A 6,064-nucleotide genomic window follows, 5' to 3' on the forward strand; every position below is an offset into this window, starting at 1 on the left:
TCATAGCCACGAAACCGCTGCCTGACTATAGTTAGCGGTGCCTCATGACATACTTAAAAGTTGCTAAGATGAGGTGCCTGGCGGGCTCAGTCAGTGGAGCCTGCAACTCTCAGTCTCAGGGTTGTGAGTTCAAGTCCCACATTGGGTGTAGAGAGTACTTTAAAAAAAAAAAGTAAAATCTTTAGGAGCGGGGCCTGGGTGGCTCAGTCGGTTGAGCGTCCGACTTCAGCTCAGGTCATGATCTCACGGTTTGTGAGTTCGAGACCCGCTTTGGGCTCTGTGCTGACAGCTCGGAGCCTGGAGCCTGCTTCCGATTCTGTGTCTCCCTCTCTGTCTGCCCCTGCCCTGCTCATGCTCTCTCTCTCTCCTTCAAAAATAAATAAACATTAAAAAAATTTTTTAAGTAAATAAAGTCTTTAAAAAACGTTGCTAATGGAATAGATCTTAAATGTTATCACCACCAAAACAAATGGTAATTATGTGAGGCGATGGAGGTGTTCACTAATCTTCCTGTGGTAATCAGTTGGCAATATATACGTATCATCACTTATACATGTGACACTTACATATGTTGTATGTCAATTGTATCTCAATAAATCTGAAAAAAATTGCTTAATCCAAGGTCACGAAGATTTATCCCTCTGTTTTCATCTAAGAGTTTTATAATTGCAGCTCTTACATTTAAGTCTTTGGAGATTTTACTCTTAGCCACTATGCTTTACTGTTTGGTGTCTGAATAGACACAAATACGTCCACAGCCCATGGAGGAGGGGGGAGCATGTAATTAGAACTTGGAGGGATCACTGGATTTTAATGATCTATGCTTCTCCTTTTAAAAAAAAATTTATTTAAGCTGTCTCTACACCCAACATGGGGCTTGAACTCACAGCCCTGTGATCAAGAGTTGCACACCCTTCCGACTGAGCCAGCCAGGCACTCCCCTCCAACTATCCTTATAATTAAGAATTAAATCACTTGGTCATGTCCTAAATATATTGGTTTACAAAAGCAATGTACATGCCCGTTTCCATGACTCTAATTCAACCCTCCTGTCCCCTCAAGTATGCTACTTGGACAATCTTCAAAGTAGGCCAACTTCCTCGTTCATAGAACCCCTCACCCTTGGGCCGCCTGGGTGGCTCAGTTGGTTAAGCCTCCAACCCTTGGTTTCGGCTCGGGTCATGATCTTGAGGTTCGTGGGTTCAAGCCCCACATCAGGCTCTGCATCAAGCTCTGTGCAAACAGCACAGAGCCTGCTTGGGATTCTCTCTCTCTCCCTCTCTCCCTGCACCCCACCCCATGTCCTCTCTTGCTCTCAAAATAAATAAACTTAAAAAAAAAAAAGAACCCATCACGCTCTATCGAAATCAGTTGCTTGTCAACCTGTTAGGCTATAAGGCAAAGACTTTGCTGTTCCTTTTCATCAACATACCCTTGGTGCCTAGCAGGTGCTCCGCAAAGCACCGTAGAAAGGAAAACTGCATGGCGTCCTTCTCTCCCCCGCCCCCCCCCCCCCCCCCCGGTCCAAACCCATTTTGCAGTCTGCTGCCAGATCAGTATTCCGAGCGCTGCTCTGATCATTTCACTCCCTTGCTCAGAGGAGAGCTCTGCGTCCCCCCGCCTCCCTTCCCCTCCCCTGGCCTTTCGGTACTCGCAAGGCATCTTGGGAGCTGGTCCAGATGAGGGTGAAACCATCTCTGCCACTGGCTGTTTGAGCAGAGTCACAAGTTGCTGAAGCCCTGTAAACCTTCATTTCCCCACCCGTAAAATGGGTGCTGCCTTCGTAGAGATAGTTGCAGCGGGTAACAAATAACACATTTAAGCACCTGGAATATTGCAAGGACTTGACCTGTGAGAGTGGTCATTTGCTCCTGTCACAGGATTACCAGATTTAGCAAATAAAAAAGACAGGATGCCCTTAGGTAAATCAGAATTTCTGAGTAATGACAAATAAATTTTTAGTATACGTATGTAAATATTCAAATTTAACCAGGTGTCCTGTATTTCATCTGAAAATCTATGGTCAGTCTGCAAATTGTGGATCTACTTTGTCTCTGCCTGAATGCCCTCCACTCTTCTTCGCCCAAATCTGACACCGCTTTGAGGACCTGGGTCAAAGACCACCTCTCTTACTAGGTGTTCTCTGGCATTCTCAGATAACTATGATTTCTTCTTCCGTTCTACTCCCGAAGAGCAGACCAATCACGTGTCACTTAACACATGCCTCCTTCCACTCTGGAGATGTATGTCCTATGTTGTTTGCCGGTTTGTTGTTTTTTAAAATGTTTGTTTATTTACTTTTGAGAGAGAGAGAGCGGCAGAGAGAGAGGGAGACAGAGAATCTGAAGTAGGCTCCGCACTGTCAGCGCGGAGCCCAATGTGGGGCTCAAACTCATGAACCATGAGATCGTGACCTGAGTCCACATCAGACGCCTGACTGACTGAGCCACCCAGGTGCCCCTAAGTCCTGTGTTTCATACCCTCGGGAGCCTAGAAGCTTCCTAAGCACACAGACCATACCTGACCTCTGGTAGACCATTCCTGCTTTGTGCTTGTGAGGTGCCCGTTAGCTATTTGTTAAGTGAAAAATATGAGACTCGATTATCCTAAATCAGAGCTACTTTCTCTTTTCATTGTCAGAGTGGGTTTCCCCCCACTTCAATCCTGGAAATCAGTGGCACATGGGCATATGTGGCTTTTAAGAGACTTAATCTGAAATCTTCCAATTTAGGAGAAAAGGGAGAGATGTTCATCTTTTCCTCCCCTGGACAAAGGAACAGAGCTTACGCAAAAGAAAAAAAAAGACTTAACTTTGGCAAACACGTTACAAAAGAATTATTACAGCATTAAACGAAAACGCCTCCATGCGAACAAAGTTCCCGTTTCTCGCGTGTGCAGCAGACAGCTGTATTTCTGAATCTCTTTGAGTGGGTTTGGATTGAAAAGTGGAAAAATGAAATCTCCCGGGCACTATTTGCCAAGGGATTTGCTCCCTTCCTTTGTCTGTTGTGCGAACCCTGGAGTGGCTGAAAGCTACCCATTTTGTCTCTGGGCTCAGGCGGAAGGGAGAAATCTTTTCCAAAAGAAGCCGTGAGATGGCGGGGCTCCCTGAGACAGGATTTGGGGGAGGACAAAGGAATCGTGTGGGCATCTTATGAAGGGTGTCTGGATGGGGGCTCTGTCGTTTGGGAGGCATCTGCTCCCGCCATTTGCACATCTTACGCTAATCCTCTTCCGACTGCTGCCTTGCCTCGTGCTCCCTCCTGCCCACTTCGCCCGGCCCTCCCCGCCGTGCCCTCTGATGTCAGGCCCCCTCTTTTACTGCTCTAATTCAATGCCTTCTAATTGGATGCTCTGCCTGGCTAATGGCTTCTACCCAACTACAGGGCTGACATTTACTTACTTGATTTCTACCCCTCCCTGTGCTCTCTGGCCTTCTTTGTGAGCAGAGCTTAAATTAGGCAGGATTTCAGATCCGCACCTTTTTTATATTTCAGCCTGGGCCTCTTTCTTTTGGGAGGGGAGGTGGCTGAGTAGAGAAGAGCCTTGGAAATAGACCCTGGGCTGATCAATCCTGACACCTGCGGATAAAGCCAGCTTTGTGACTTATCTGTATCCCAGCACCCCAGCTGACTCCGGGCTGCCTTCCTTTGTTTGCTTTTTAACCTGGACCCCAGCCTGCTAATTTCAACCGGAACACGCTTTCTTAATTTCATCACCTAATATCAGACCACCGCCAAAAGAGTCGTTTTCATCATCGGAAAGGTTCTGGGCTGAGCACCAGGCCTCCTCGTCCCCAGGATTTCACACGGGGAACTGTCATTTAGGGCTAACGTCCTCTTAATGGCCACCTGTGCTCCACGGTCCCGCCTCTTCTCCTCTTCCCTGCCCCCGGAGGTGAACATCATGCCAGAGCCTCCAAATATTTGCTTAGAACGGATCATCACAAATTGAGTCTCACATTATTCTCAGATTATGGATTGTGGAAGTCATTTATTGATAGGCATCGCCCCACAGGACAAACAGGGATCAGCAAGCTTCCCTTTGGTTTGGGGCCGTTCGGCAGCATGGCACCAATCTCCAGCCTCACCCAAGCAGCTCTCCTTTAGGCAAGCGGTTTGCCTGTGGTCTGTAATCTGTCTCCAGGGATCAGTTTCACTTGATTCTTAATTACATTCTACTTTCCACCCCCTTCAGTCACCTTACACACACACACACACACACACACACACACGCACGCACGCACATGCACACCCCTTCTCTTTAATTGGGCCGTAGCGATCTCTCAGGCGTTTCTAATGTGGCACACAGTTCTGATGGACAGCTGTCACCCCGGGCCAACGCTTCATTAGGTGTGACAGCCTGCAGCCAATGGCCACCATGCCACTCTGTTCAGGGGCCAAAGAGCAGCTTTGTCTCGGGGAGACAAAGGGGTAGTTATTGCAGAGGGGCCGTGGTGATGACGTGGCTCCCGGGACAGATGTTTAAAGCAAACCAGAGTGCCATTCGCTCTCTCATACGAGGTTATGAAATGAGGAGCCGCGTCACTAACGGCAACTCAGCTACCCAGATGTTGCCTCGGCAGCTGAGAAATTGATGTTCAAGCCACAGGAAACATCCAGAATATTTTGAGTCTCCACAGGCGGCCCGTCACCTACATCATCAATATGGCCTGTGCATAAGCACCCCCTCCCTAGGCAACCCTTCTCTTCAACTTCTGTCATCACTCTCCTTCCTCTCTTTATGGGGAGAGGGCCAGTGCCTAAGAAGGGAGTGAGTATGGGGGTGCCTGGGCGGCTCAGTCGGTCAAGCGTCTGCGTCTTGATCTCAGCTCAGGTCCTGATTTTACAGTTCGTGAGTTCCAGCCCCGTGCCTGGCTCTGCACTGACTGAGCGGTGTCTGCTTGGGATTCTCTCTCTCCCTCTCTCTTTGCCCCTCCCCTGCCCTCTCTCTCTCTCTCAAAATACATAAATAAACTTAAAAATAAAAATAAAATGAGGGAGTGAGTATTGCCCGCATTGAAATGTTCATGACTGACAAACCTAGTTACCTAAACTCACGTAAAAATCCGGGTGTCATTTCTATACAGTCAAATCCACAGTTGGATGGTTTTTGACAAATGTTTCTACCCTTAGAGCCACCCCATCAAGTATGATCTCATAATGAATCCTCACATTTAACTCCCATGAGACAGACTGGTGTTACTATCTCAGTGTTATTGCTGAGGAAACAGAGGACCAGGAAGACTGAAAACAGCAATAACAATGGCCGTCACTATATGCCGGGCGCTGTTCTAAGGGCATCAGACACATTCCCCCCTTTAACCCTCTCCGAAACCTCACTGGTCCCATGTTACAGACGAAGAAACTTGCCCCTGGTTTCACAGCTAAAGAGTTGGGGGAGTGGATATCTGGTGTTCGGTTTACATTCTTACCCCAACAGTACCTGCTCAGAGAATACAAAAATGTTCCCCTCGTTAGATCCTCTTTTCCTCCAGAGAGACGATCGCCCTCCCATCCCCCTAAGCCCCCCATCCCCCCAACCCCCCCCCACAACCTCAAAGTCCTAGAAAGGAGAAGCACATGTACCACATCTGTGTCAGCCCTGCTTGCCTGCTTTCTCTCTAGTCTAGACGCTCTGCTTAACTTCATGGACAGGGGAAGCCAGGCTTAAAAGGCAGCCTTGTTTTTTTTAATCCCTTGAAATACTGGACTTTTCATCTAAGAAACTTCTGTGAGCCATCCCTCCTAGCAAAGTGATCCAAACTGCCCTGAAGGGTTCAGCCTGACCTGGTAGAACGTGTCTGGCCTTGCCAACGATGCTGAGTGTTTCTGAGGGAAGTGCTTACCCTCTCTGAACGCTGATGCCCCATCCAAGCATGGAAAGGCAAAGGTATGCATGGGTGGCTATTTGGGGCACAAAAAGGTCACCCCACCACCGGTGCCTTTTGCCCGCAGCCCCCCACCCCCACCCCAGAGGGAGGAAACCTGCCATCAATGGACTAGGGCCAAGGTGGGCGTTTGCCCGGTCCAGAAACGCCCTCCCCACTCTCTCTTGCTTCCAT

The 6,064-nt window shown here is 48.4% G+C and overlaps 1 long non-coding RNA gene across 1 annotated transcript in view; it reads right to left on the reverse strand.

Annotated features, from left to right (window-relative positions):
• LOC128313041 (uncharacterized) overlaps positions 1 to 6,064 on the reverse strand; it is a 35,951-nt gene that overhangs the window by 18,888 nt on the left and 10,999 nt on the right. The gene's annotated exons all lie outside the window — the stretch shown is intronic.

Source organism: Acinonyx jubatus, chromosome E4, assembly GCF_027475565.1.
Source record: "Acinonyx jubatus isolate Ajub_Pintada_27869175 chromosome E4, VMU_Ajub_asm_v1.0, whole genome shotgun sequence".
NCBI lineage: Eukaryota > Metazoa > Chordata > Mammalia > Carnivora > Felidae > Acinonyx > Acinonyx jubatus.